We start from the raw sequence: 14,606 nt of genomic DNA on the forward strand, positions 1-14,606 counted from the left end.
TGCAAGTGCAGTTTGTGATTACTAGGGAATTTTTAGCAAAGTGTTCCCCATAATTTCATATTAAACACAATTTACGGTTTGTATTCCTCATTCATTCATTTTTTGCCATACTGTAGTGCAGAGGAGTATTCTAAAACCAATCTGGGGCAATCACCAACAAGACCCAGGTACATACTGGGTAGATGCTGAAAACATGCTGGGTTCATGCTGCAACATTTCTGCAGACAGACTAATGGCCCATCGGATTAACAACGTGGGTCCCTGGCAGTCCCATTCAAACTGAGTGGGACTGCCAGGGACCCCTGCTGTGTTAATCCGATGGGCCATTAGTCTCTACAGAATGTCACTGAAATGTTTGCAGCATGTACCTGGATCTTTTTAGTTATAGCCCCAGATTTTCCAAGGCAAGTTTAAGGCAAGTGTTAGAATACTCGGCGGCGCATGATCATTCAGTCTTTCCTAAAGCATTGGTAAAGTTACTACTCAATCCTACAGTATGCAGTGGTTCTTACCAAACATGATATTATAGGGGAGATTCACTGAGCTCCAACACAGCGTTCCAACGCTATATGCTATTCAAGTCCCGGCCACTTAACGCAGGATTGTGATACTCAATATCAAAGGCTAGTGAATCCCAGACTCTATATTGTTACTTGTGGGCAGTATCCCTTACTTCTTTGAATTGTATGGTGTCTAGAGGTTATCCTAGAAGAAATGCAACCATAGCGTTAGAATTGTGTGAATATATAAAGTAGTATGCTACATTGAGTGAATCTTTTGAAAATCAATATGATTTATCTTCATTTTATTCTTCTCAAAATATAAAGAATTGTAAATCAAAATATTATATTGTGCCAATAACAATGGATAGTTCCAAAAACCAAAAACATCTAAATGTATTTCTGCAGGCAATAGGGGGGTTAAGCACAATGGTTACTTTGTGGTTTACATGATAACAGTACATGTGCTTCCTTAATTTAGTATACTGTATCTGGATTCTACCAATGCCCATATCTACAGATGGATAGATACAGCCTGTTGGTCCCGATGAAAATATTGATCCACTTCCCAGGCCATAGTGATAGTATCCAGGATATCAAGTTACTTTGTGATAATAAAGCTGGCTTCCACAGAATTACTGGCGCCATTTACTGTATTCATGTTACGTTCATATTAACTTGTAAATACAGAACACATTTTTAGAGACTGAACATGCATCACTCCATTTATACGAAGCAGAGTCTGTGTCATTGCCAATTTGGAGCATGTATGTCCCGAGGCTGCACATGATTCATATTATTTTAGGATTAGAAGAGCTATCTGGCTGTATGATGCTGGTCAGGTCATAGGAAGTTTGTGATATACTCCCTGCAGAAGTGTGCCAAACTATGTTTTTTTTTGTCTTTTTCTGGATATTGCAGACCTTTGTCTAGCAACCCTGTGCACTGTGAGCTTAATCACAATTCATTACAAAAATACATTCAGGTAACCTTCGGGGGACAATCAGAACAACATCAGTTTGAGATGTCTGAGTACCAGTTATGGGAAGCCTCTTTCGGCTTGGTCATGCATGGCAAATGATATCACAAAAGATTACATAATTACACTGTGACCCAACCCGGCCTACTGGTTCCTTGGGTACCAGTCACTTCACCGGGATCTTCAGGGATTAACCTCTGTACTGCTGGTTTCTGCAGAACGTCTCAGGGGAGCTGTTGTATATGACGATGGCGAGAATGGAAGAATTTAAGAACAAACGGGGTGCCAAAGACTTTAAAATGAAAACAAATGTCTTTATTATGCAAAATAAAATAACAGAAATAATTCTTCACAATCAAGTTACAAAAAAAAAAAAAAATATACAAATCCCATTCTAACAAAACAGAACTGATTTTTCGGTAAGACAATTTCAATAACTAAAAAACACTTTATCCACTGTGGGTAATTTGGATCCTCAGACTCCCACCCGATGAGGGCACGTGCCCTTGTTAGTGGCGTTGAAGTTGCAATCCATTATTGCGGACGGTACTCTAGTGAGGCTTGGCATAAGGAGGTCCTATTTCATGAGTCACATGGCTCTTGTCTACTAGACTTCTGGCACTTTTAAAGTCATTTGGATTCCTTGTTTAACACTGAAGATTCAAGCCTGCAAGTCACTTTCATTACTGACCACTCACATGACTTCTCCTCAGTGGCTCCACTTCTGGCTTTCGTACTCCAACCAGTTTCATATACAGGTTCCTGGCTCAGATTCCTGATCAGTTGCTTTCTATTCTTCTCACTCTAGTTACTTAGTGTTGGGTTCAGTTCAGCATTCAGCTCCTACTTTCCACTCGCATAGAAACAGCAAAATAACTCTTCCCTGATAGTTACACACTCAAGATGTTACAACAACTCAACCACTACAAAATGAAAACATAACTATTTACACAAATACTAACCCCTCTCCCACTATGTAAGCTAAATACAGGAGAAGTAAAGTTCTAAATGTAATAGATTAACCATTTAGGTACCAGACAGATGGCTACACTCTGTCAATATTCTACAGCAATTGCAATATACTAAATATTAGTAAACATATTTTATAGTATATGTAGCCCTGTTTCCCCCAGAACAAAGGAAGACTACCAATGATGTGTGTAACCTGTTAGCTCGCAGGACCTGAGCCTCTGCCACGGAGAGCCTGGGGTGATATATATATGTATTACTTCTTACCAGATGCAGCGCCTCCACCTGTGATGGATCCCAGCTGAGTGGGAGTTGCTCCTCACCGGACACCAATATAATATACACACACTGAATGTATAATAACAAACACCTTTACTAAATATATGCAGAGATTTTATATGCGTACACATCACATACTCCTTCCCACTAGAGATACAACTCTCCAAAGCGTCTCGCAGGACGCGACCCTCCACCGTGTTGCTCACACCGTGTCCAATGTCCCACACCCAAACCCCAGTGTGTGGTGACCGCGTGGCCACTATGGAGAGAGAGTATATAGTTGGTGCACTTGGTGTATGTGATTACCTGCTGAGCGCTCCTGCGCTCAGGCCAGCAGACAACTTCGCAAAGGATCCACCGACACATGATACCTTCCGTGACATCCTTCCAGGCGATCCCACCCGGGTATATGTTATGTCTGTCTCTGAAGAGGCCTGGTCCCAAACCTCTTTTAGGAAATGCAGTGTCCGCTGTGTCCCTACAGCAACCACAAGCTGCATGTGACTCAGGGGCCTGTCTGGGGCCTATGGGGTCTCTGGCCTAGTGTAGAGGCTACTTGCCTCTCTAGACACGCAGCTCCTACCTCCTCCCCTTCCTGGTCTTGACTGACTCAACGTGCTCCCCTGCGCAACCTCCTATCTCCTTCCTGCAAGGATCCTAGTGCCCTATTGGCTCCCTGGCATCAGGTGGTCTCACTAGCACTCATGGGACTTGTAGTCCCCTGCTCTACCCCTCTTCTTATAGGTCCGGGCTTAGCATGCTACCGCAGCCACTTCCTGCGCATGTGCTAGATCTCTCTAGGTGCCGTTGCCTACCAGGCTCACTGCACATGCGCGAACCTCAAAATGGCGGAACCCTGACCATTCGGGCCAGCGCTGAGCCTCCTATGTACCGGAGTGCTCCCTGCATGCTATGCAACCATGCCTAACGCTCCCACTGTAGCGGAGGTGAGAACAGACCTGGGGGACCTGGCTACATATACTACAGTACAATTCTGTATCAAATACAATTGTGGGGGAAAAATAGGCAAATAAAGAATAGGCAACTCTGTTGTGACAGGCACTAATCCATAAACGTGATAAGTCAGAATATCATGGTGAATTTTCATCCTAGAGCAGAAAATCATGTTCCTACTAAATACATTTACAAAATAAATTGTATACAATTTACCAATGCAATTGGCTTATTTGAACAGGTTTTCTCGCCCTTCATTTGAGAATTTCATTTTGCTGAGTCCAGTAAGAGTCATTTTTCTCCCTTGATTTTGATTCAATCTCACTGGTTTTGACTACAATCAGTCTCTTCAACTGAGTCTCCCTGATTAAAAAAACAAAAACAAAACAAGACTTATTTCATTAAGAGGAACATTTCATCCCAGAACCCCCAAATCTGTTTTGTTCTTGGAATCTGACACCTAGACAAGCAACAAAAGAGAGAGGAGTCTCTCTCCACCGCCGGAGAGAGACAGGAATACCCAATTGCATGCACTCTCTGAGTTGCCTAAGTCATAGAGGGACTGATAGATAATTTGGGTGTTGTGTAGGGAGACTAGTGAGTGAGATATCACCACAATGTGATACTGAATATTAGGTTTAAATAATACCCCTGAAAATAGACGGATGATAATCTGAATGAGATAAAAACAAAACTTTAATGGAATAGACAGGATAAAATAATTGTGGCAAATACAATCTCACTGTGGAGAGAGACACTTCTTTCTCTTGTCGCAAGTAATTTACTAATTACCCTAGTGCACCCAGACTGCCACCCTGGTTGGGTGGGTGGAACCTATATTACCCTATACTCTCACATACTGACCAACAAAAACTGACTGACCAGCACAGTCACAAAGGGAGGAATTGTTTGAAGTGTTGCAACAGGAGCATGCTCCAAAACATGTGTTGTAATTTTGACTCATGTCACTTTGTATTAATGTATCATTGTGCATTTACCACATTTTGCTTAACTGACACGGTGAACATTTTCGGGGCGTGGTTAATGTAAGAATTAGTTGAAGAGAGAGTCAGTGCAAAAATGTGCATCTGCTGCAGTTTCTCTTTCTGTTTGCAAACAGAATCCTGTGCTGCAGTGGAAGTATTGTACTGTATGCTGAGTGCATATGTGATAAACAGCAAGGTCTTTAGTCCTTGGGCAAAGGGCAGCATGACTGCCTACCGAGTGGGGAGGGGGGTAGCCTAATGATGCTAGTTGAGGGAAATAGGAGAGGTGTAAGCAGCCAGGGAGTCTAGGTTATATTAGTGCTGGAGTGAGATGTTCCTAACTCTTCATTTCCAGGCATGTAAGAAGTCCCACCATCACTCCCTCCCTCCCTGTTTACTAATCTTAATGTTGGTGTTTTGGGATAGTTGGGTTATAATGGTTTTTATTTCTTATTGAAGTTTGTCGAGAAGGCGGTAGAGAAGGAAGGGACCCTGGCAGAAGTTGGCTCCTTGTTGGGAGGTCAACAGTAGTTGTTTGGGCAGCCGGTATGGTAGTGACCTTTCAGCGGTGGTTTTGGTTTGGGCCAAGTGGCTTGGGAGGCTATTGGCAAATAGAGGTACAAGTCGGGGGTATCCTTCGGGCTTATGAATTGTTTACAAAGCAACTTACCCTCGTTTTTGGTTATATTTTGTATTATCAATAAAAGCTGCAACTTCTTCCAAGTACTTGTATGTTTGTTATTTAGTGAAGGGTTAGGTTAGGAGGTTCAAGACACCCACCCCCCCCCCCGTCCCCCAAGGGATTAAGGCATGAGTAAGTCCAGGTTCTCAAGCGAAAGACTTACTGATGGAGCGGCCGTTATTCGAACACATCTCGGCGCCGATTTTGGGTTCTCTGCTGTTCCCCACGCAGCATGAATCGTGGCTAATCGCCCCAGGCACCTGCGCTTATCACGGATGTTTTGTTTGAATTTCATGGATTCTGTTTCTTTGTTTGCAATAAAATGGATGAATTGTAATGTGTACAGTACTGTGCTACTGTGTCAATTTCATGTTTTTAATAGCCAGAACACTAAAATTCGTTTTTCTGCTCTCGCCGTGCTCGCATCTTAGTGCGGGAAGGTTGGAATTACTCCCGCGGTTTCAAATCGGGATTCCGATGTACATGATGCGTGAAGTGTTCGAATAACGGCCACTCCATCAGTACTAACACAAGTACATTGACCGGTACAGACACACACACAAACACACACACACACACTAACTTGCACAGATGCACAAAGACTGACAGCCACATAATGACCTGTAAACATACAAACTGACATATGTACACACACACAAACACACTTACCTGCACACATATAAACTGACCTGTACATCACAAAATCTGTACACATATAGATGTACATGTACACACAGACACTAGCAATGACCTGTATTCAAATAGACTGAACTGTAAACACAAACACACACACTGACTGACTGACCTATAGACTCACTCTCTAACCTGTACACAAACTGATCTGTACTAACATACACATACAGACTGACCTGCACGTACATATAGGCACCCTTACCAACCTGAAGATGCAACTGCTAGTTCCTCTTCAACTCAACAGACACAATTTTCAAATGACTAGTGCTGCTGGCTGCTCCGGTTAGGCCTTCCAGAAGGCAAATCTTATTGCCAGGGTAGAGGGGATGCTTGGATCAAACTTTTGGTTCTTTTGCTTAAGACTATCGTATCTCCTTTTTTTCACTGGTACAAAGTTTATAACATAGTAAACAAAAGAGGGGAATCAGCACACTCATAAATGGAAACACTGCTCAAAGTGTGACACCAACAGGTCTATTTACTCAAAAAGAAACAAAATAATACAATGCGATAACTTAACACCATGCAAGTCTGTACAAAAACAAGATAATATAAGTAAATAACTGCATAGAAGGAAATATCTATAATAGCAAAATAAACGTAACTTGAGTTAATGTGAATAGGCTGCAGGACACGTAGCAAAAAATGCAAAAAACAAAGTGGTATAGGTAGGGGGTAGATGACACGGGGAGGAGCAACTCAAAAATCAAAATAAGGGAAGGGAGGGAGTAAGGCTGCGATATAGTGCAGGCGTACACGCGATGGAGCGCATGGAGTTGCACGTGCCTGTCGTCTGAGCGATATGTGGACTCAGATTCACTCGCGACTGGGAGGTGTGACTGAGGTGTGGCCATGACATCACCAGGCTGGTTCGCCCTCATTGGCTGAACAGCTCACATGACGCAGGTATCGCACAAAACATTTTATCCTGATAGAGGTACTACATATTGTTCGTGCCACATGCGCCGTCACGTGCATTAGGGCCACAGCCTAAGGGAAAGGTCAATGGAGTGTGGGAACAAAAAATTAATAAAGGGGGCAACGTTTCGGGGCAAAGCCCATCTTCAGGCCCATTCCTGTAGGATCTATTCAACCACAGTACTTCCCTCAAAGTAACTCCACAGAAGCAACCCCAGTATTATTCGAGTAGCCACAGATGTAGAAGTGCAGCGCACAGCGATGAACTGGATCCACAGGACAGCAGTAGTGTGATGAAGATAAAAATTCTTTATTGAAAAGTCATGGTGCAGACAGGTATGGGTGCAGGAAAAAACCTCTGTCTCTAACGCGTTTCACGCCTTACTGGCGCTTCGTCGGAGAGTACAGTGTGGTGTGCTGTGGTTGCCCTCTTATAGAGATCCCAATTATCATAATTTGAGACCTCCGTGTAAAATTTGTAAACCGGAAGTGACGCGACTCACTTGGTATACCGGAAGTGACGTATCGCGATATGCGATTCACTGTTATTTGCCGGCTGGGTTTGGTAATAGGGTGCGCGTCTTCTGACCTCATGGGGAGGGGTTATCTAGGAGTGTGGGAATAAAGCAAAGTCCAATCTAACCGTATTTAGGTATATACTAAACCGGAAGTGACGTGTCGCTATGGCACACATTTTTAGACCGGAAATGACGTATCGCTATGGTGCCCATGACAATGATTTGTTGACATAATAAATATGTAGTCATGGCAACCCGTGGATTAACCCTGGGGTGAAGACTTTATACAAATGAGGGAAAGCACAGCACAAATATCTTTGCTGAATAGTTGGTGACTCATTTCAAGCAAGATATATTAAAAACAATAATAAACATATACAATCCTATCAGAGGACATCAGTACATATTAATGATAATGAAATACAATAATTATGATACTTAGTATGACACAGAACTAGATTGGAGAGAGAACAATGTATAATACATTCTATTGGTCAGGTTCAGAGAGATATGAAGAGATAACCATCTACCTTGTAATGAAAGAAATTATAAATATATGTATAATATAATATGTACATGACCTGATATTAATAATGCCAATAATAATTTTATTGTAAAAAATGTTTCAATTCCCAATCGGTATTTATACCCCCGGGTGCAAGAGACCCGAGGGTATAAATCCAAAACATTTCTCTCTGATTCAGAGTCAATTCTCTATTGCCTCCCCTAATGTGTTTGGGGATATGTTCCAATGCATGGAATGTGAAAGTTTTTAACGAACCTTGTGGGCATTCATGAAAATGTTTTGCTACCGGTAATTCTAAGTGATTCTTTTTAATGGAGCGTATATGCTCTGAAATTCTAATCTTTAACGGACGAATCGTCCTTCCGATGTATATTTTACCACATTTACAATTTATTTTATACACTACATAGTTTGTATTACATGTCATAAAATGATTAATTCTATATTTCTGTCCTGTATGTTTATTAGTGATTTCTGACAAAGGAGTGACATACTTACAGTAAACACAATTCCCACATTTATGGAAACCTTTGGGTAATTTTGTGTCTCTAGATTCTAGGGCAAATAGACTCGGTGATAAGTGATAACCTATAGTTTTCGCCTTTTTATAGACAAACCTTGGTGTGTTAGACACATATTTGTTAAGGTCTTTGTCTAATTGTAGAACCTTCCAATGTTTATCTACAATTTGTTTGATACATTTTGCCTGATTACTGTACGTTGTAATAAAGAGTGGTGTTCCTGAATCTCGTTCCTGTGGTCTATTGTGTTTGTATTTGTCTGGAAATTTCTTTAGTAAATGTTCTCTCTCTGTGTTAAGCGCTCTATTGAATGCAGATTGAATATGTTCCTCAGGGTAGCCTCGGTTTCTAAATCTCTCACTCAACATCTCAGATTCTTCCAAGAAGGTTTCCTCAGTGGAGCAAATCCTTCTTAGTCTGAGATATTGTCCGATTGGTATGCCACGTAAAAGTGGTTTCGGATGACTGCTATTTGCCCTGAGGAGGGAATTGCGGGCATTGGTTTTACGAAACAGGTTTGTCTGTACTGTGCAATCAGTATCAACATATAGATTGATGTCTAAATAATTGATATGATTGATGTGAGTTGATGTTGTAAATTTTAGATTATATACATTGTCATTCAGATAAAGAATAAATTCCTGTAGTGTAGAGTAGTCTCCCCTCCATATCAAAATAAGGTCGTCAATGTACCGACGATAAAAAATAATGTTGTTACGAAACGGGTTGGTGACACCAAAAATGTGAATGTTTTCCCAAAATCCCATGTATAAGTTCGCGTAGGAAGGTGCAAAAGAAGTCCCCATTGCCAAGGCATGGCAATGGGGACTTCTTTTGCACCTTCCTACGCGAACTTATACATGGGATTTTGGGAAAACATTCACATTTTTGGTGTCACCAACCCGTTTCGTAACAACATTATTTTTTATCGTCGGTACATTGACGACCTTATTTTGATATGGAGGGGAGACTACTCTACACTACAGGAATTTATTCTTTATCTGAATGACAATGTATATAATCTAAAATTTACAACATCAACTCACATCAATCATATCAATTATTTAGACATCAATCTATATGTTGATACTGATTGCACAGTACAGACAAACCTGTTTCGTAAAACCAATGCCCGCAATTCCCTCCTCAGGGCAAATAGCAGTCATCCGAAACCACTTTTACGTGGCATACCAATCGGACAATATCTCAGACTAAGAAGGATTTGCTCCACTGAGGAAACCTTCTTGGAAGAATCTGAGATGTTGAGTGAGAGATTTAGAAACCGAGGCTACCCTGAGGAACATATTCAATCTGCATTCAATAGAGCGCTTAACACAGAGAGAGAACATTTACTAAAGAAATTTCCAGACAAATACAAACACAATAGACCACAGGAACGAGATTCAGGAACACCACTCTTTATTACAACGTACAGTAATCAGGCAAAATGTATCAAACAAATTGTAGATAAACATTGGAAGGTTCTACAATTAGACAAAGACCTTAACAAATATGTGTCTAACACACCAAGGTTTGTCTACAAAAAGGCGAAAACTATAGGTTATCTCTTATCACCGAGTCTATTTGCCCTAGAATCTAGAGACACAAAATTACCCAAAGGTTTCCATAAATGTGGGAATTGTGTTTACTGTAAGTATGTCACTCCTTTGTCAGAAATCACTAATAAACATACAGGACAGAAATATAGAATTAATCATTTTATGACATGTAATACAAACTATGTAGTGTATAAAATAAATTGTAAATGTGGTAAAATATACATCGGAAGGACGATTCGTCCGTTAAAGATTAGAATTTCAGAGCATATACGCTCCATTAAAAAGAATCACTTAGAATTACCGGTAGCAAAACATTTTCATGAATGCCCACAAGGTTCGTTAAAAACTTTCACATTCCATGCATTGGAACATATCCCCAAACACATTAGGGGAGGCAATAGAGAATTGACTCTGAATCAGAGAGAAATGTTTTGGATTTATACCCTCGGGTCTCTTGCACCCGGGGGTATAAATACCGATTGGGAATTGAAACATTTTTTACAATAAAATTATTATTGGCATTATTAATATCAGGTCATGTACATATTATATTATACATATATTTATAATTTCTTTCATTACAAGGTAGATGGTTATCTCTTCATATCTCTCTGAACCTGACCAATAGAATGTATTATACATTGTTCTCTCTCCAATCTAGTTCTGTGTCATACTAAGTATCATAATTATTGTATTTCATTATCATTAATATGTACTGATGTCCTCTGATAGGATTGTATATGTTTATTATTGTTTTTAATATATCTTGCTTGAAATGAGTCACCAACTATTCAGCAAAGATATTTGTGCTGTGCTTTCCCTCATTTGTATAAAGTCTTCACCCCAGGGTTAATCCACGGGTTGCCATGACTACATATTTATTATGTCAACAAATCATTGTCATGGGCACCATAGCGATACGTCATTTCCGGTCTAAAAATGTGTGCCATAGCGACACGTCACTTCCGGTTTAGTATATACCTAAATACGGTTAGATTGGACTTTGCTTTATTCCCACACTCCTAGATAACCCCTCCCCATGAGGTCAGAAGACGCGCACCCTATTACCAAACCCAGCCGGCAAATAACAGTGAATCGCATATCGCGATACGTCACTTCCGGTATACCAAGTGAGTCGCGTCACTTCCGGTTTACAAATTTTACACGGAGGTCTCAAATTATGATAATTGGGATCTCTATAAGAGGGCAACCACAGCACACCACACTGTACTCTCCGACGAAGCGCCAGTAAGGCGTGAAACGCGTTAGAGACAGAGGTTTTTTCCTGCACCCATACCTGTCTGCACCATGACTTTTCAATAAAGAATTTTTATCTTCATCACACTACTGCTGTCCTGTGGATCCAGTTCATCGCTGTGCGCTGCACTTCTACATCTGTGGCTACCCGAATCATTTCTACCAGCAGGAGCACGCTTTCCAGAAGGCACAATGGGCAAGGTCACGTGAGTTGTACCTTTAAATAGTACATAGAGGTATTTTATTGGTGTGTTTATTCAAGTGTCAGTACCAGTCCACATTTGGCAGTGAGGGGGTGGAGCTCATATATCTCCATTACCCACACTCACCAGGACATTTATTCAGGTCACAGACTACATACGCACCCATATATACCTCACTCATTTATATACCTTATACCCAGCCTATTCCCTTCAATCAAGAAATCATTGTTAATTACAGAGCATGTCACTTGAGCACTATATTTGAACAATGTTCTTCTACCCGGCAACCCCAGTATTACCCAATACCTGAATCAGCAAAGTATCAGCAACTAACAGAGACAAAAATAAATTCCTATAAGAGAAATGATAAGTCCAGTGAGCAGCCTGTCAATTAGTTTATAACATGTTTAGTGCTTAGGGGGATATGTATCAAGAGGGTGCAATTGAGAACCAAGAGCAAAACTTTTCACTTGCATCCATTTGCACCAGTGACATATACATGTAGCTGGTAAACTTGTTTCTTACATTTGGAACACATCTCCTGGGGGAAGAGGTTAAACTTCACAGAAAAGAAAGGAAAACTGCAGCAGTTAGACACACACACTATATATATATATATATATATATATATATATATATATATATATATATATATATATATATATATATATAGCAACTTTAAATATTACTGTTTGTTCATTTGCATGTCTTAGACAGGTCTGCAACCCTGTCTTTCCCCATTGTCACCCAGCATACAGCGCTTCCACTGCAGCAAGGGATTCTGGGAAATGACATGCAAATGAGCACTCAGTGCCACCTTTTGTCTCAAGCTCGTATTACACAAGCCAATCCTCAAGCCAATGCATGCTGTTTTAAACACAGCTTTTAGACAGAGGCTGGGATGAGATGCAAAGCCATTAGACTCACTCAAATACATGTTTCAACCTTGATGGGTATCATCAGTGTGAGGCTGGTCTTAATGGCTAGCAGGTTTGAGACAAGACTAGGTAATCACCACTGTCATTAAGGTTATGGTGGGTAAAAAAAAGTGACAAAAACCCTCCACAGTAAAGCATAAAGCAACTGTAAATATTACTGTATGTTCATTTGCATGTCTTAGACAGGTCTGCAACCCTGTCTTTCCCCATTGTCACCCAGCATACAGCACTTCCACTGCAGCAAGGGCTTCTGGGAAATGACATGCAAATGAGCACTCAGTGCCACCTTTTGTCTCAAGCTCGTATTACACAAGCCAATCCTCAAGCCAATGCATGCTGTTTTAAACACAGCTTTTAGACAGAGGCTGGGATGAGATGCAAAGCCATTAGACCCACTCACATACATGTTTCAACCTTGATGGGTATCATCAGTGTGACGCTGGTCTTAATGGCTAGCAGGTTTGAGACTAGACTAGGTAATCACCACTGTCATTAAGGTTATGGTGGGTAAAAAAAAGTGACAAAAACCCTCCACAGTAAAGCATAAAGCAACTGTAAATATTACTGTATGTTCATTTGCATGTCTTAGACAGGTCTGCAACCCTGTCTTTCCCCATTGTCACCCAACATACAGCGCTTTCACTGCAGCAAGGGATTCTGGGAAATGACATGCAAATGAGCACTCAGTGCCACCTTTTGTCTCAAGCTCGTATTACACAAGCCAATCCTCAAGCCAATGCATGTATATATATATACAGTGTTCCACAAACCTATACATTTGCTCGCCCCGGGCAAGTGGATTTAACATCATGGCAAGCTCCTATTGGCCCAAGAAGCACACGTTTGGTACTAGGTGGCGAGTAGATTTTTTTGTGTGGCGAGTAGATTTTTTGGTGATTTGTCAACCACTGTATATATATATATATAAAGCAGAAAATAGCCGTGTTAGTCCAGTTGCGATAGTGCAGAATAAATAAGTTCTTCAGTATTAGGTGATACCTTTTTTATTGGACTAACAATTTATGTCATAGGACAAGAGTTATCCTCTTTTCTTCAGGTCAAGCAATACTGATATACAAAGGATTCAATGGCTAAAACAGTGTAGAGAGAGGAAAAAAACCCAGATATTTACTGTAGATAAGGTAGGGTGTTAAGTGTTTGAAGCCAGGGGACAGTGTCAAAGAAAGGTGGGGAAGGGAAGGGATGCTGGGGGGAGAGAAAGTGTGGATAAGAATATATATATATATACACACACACACACACACACACACACACACACACACACACACACACACACACACACACACACACACACACACACACACACACACACACACACACACACACACACACACACACACACACACACACACACACATTTATATACACACACACACACATATATACACACATGTATATATATACACACACACACACACACACACATATATATCGTTAGAATATTGCTCCAAAGAGCTCCTCTTGTAACTCATCCTCCAACCACTCCTACATTGCTCACTGGGGTAAGCAGAACGAAATTGGGACAAATGATCTTAATACATACATTAATGTGTATGAGTGATGAAGTGTCAAAATGATGCAATTTTTCCATTATGTATGGAGCCCCAGTTGGTGACAGTTGATACAGTACATATCCCCACAATACTTTCATTGTAAGTCAAATATTCTCTTGAATCAGTCATACTAATGATATATTTTAGACTGGTTTATAATACATTAAACATTCTGAGAACAATAAAAATGAAGAATGACAGTACAGGAGTTAACAAGGTGTCAACAAAAGAAATGAAAATCTGTGCAGGAAGTACTTAGGAGTCGAGCTTTAGACCTCGCCTCATCGTTCCCACTGCTCCAGTAATGAGTTAACTGCTTGATATCAGTCAGTGGCAAGACTGACGAGGCACGGACAATATTTTTCAATGTACATCATTACATTGGCATTGCTCTGACTGAAGTAATGGATGTCAGACAGCGAGGACAAGATTTAAGGAGGGATTTCCTTTTCAAAGGAATCACAGCAGCTTAGCACATGGGTCCCATACATATTCAGTTGTCAGTACTGGAATGCAAAATCCATTTGTTCCTGTTGGTGTCACTGCTGGC

At 40.7% G+C, this 14,606-nt stretch overlaps 1 long non-coding RNA gene across 1 annotated transcript in view; it reads left to right on the forward strand.

Annotated features, from left to right (window-relative positions):
* The window catches only part of LOC142488493 (uncharacterized), a 47,831-nt gene that overhangs the window by 3,288 nt on the left and 29,937 nt on the right, over positions 1 to 14,606 (forward strand). The gene's annotated exons all lie outside the window — the stretch shown is intronic.

Source organism: Ascaphus truei, chromosome 2 (genome assembly GCF_040206685.1).
Source record: "Ascaphus truei isolate aAscTru1 chromosome 2, aAscTru1.hap1, whole genome shotgun sequence".
Classification (NCBI taxonomy): domain Eukaryota; kingdom Metazoa; phylum Chordata; class Amphibia; order Anura; family Ascaphidae; genus Ascaphus; species Ascaphus truei.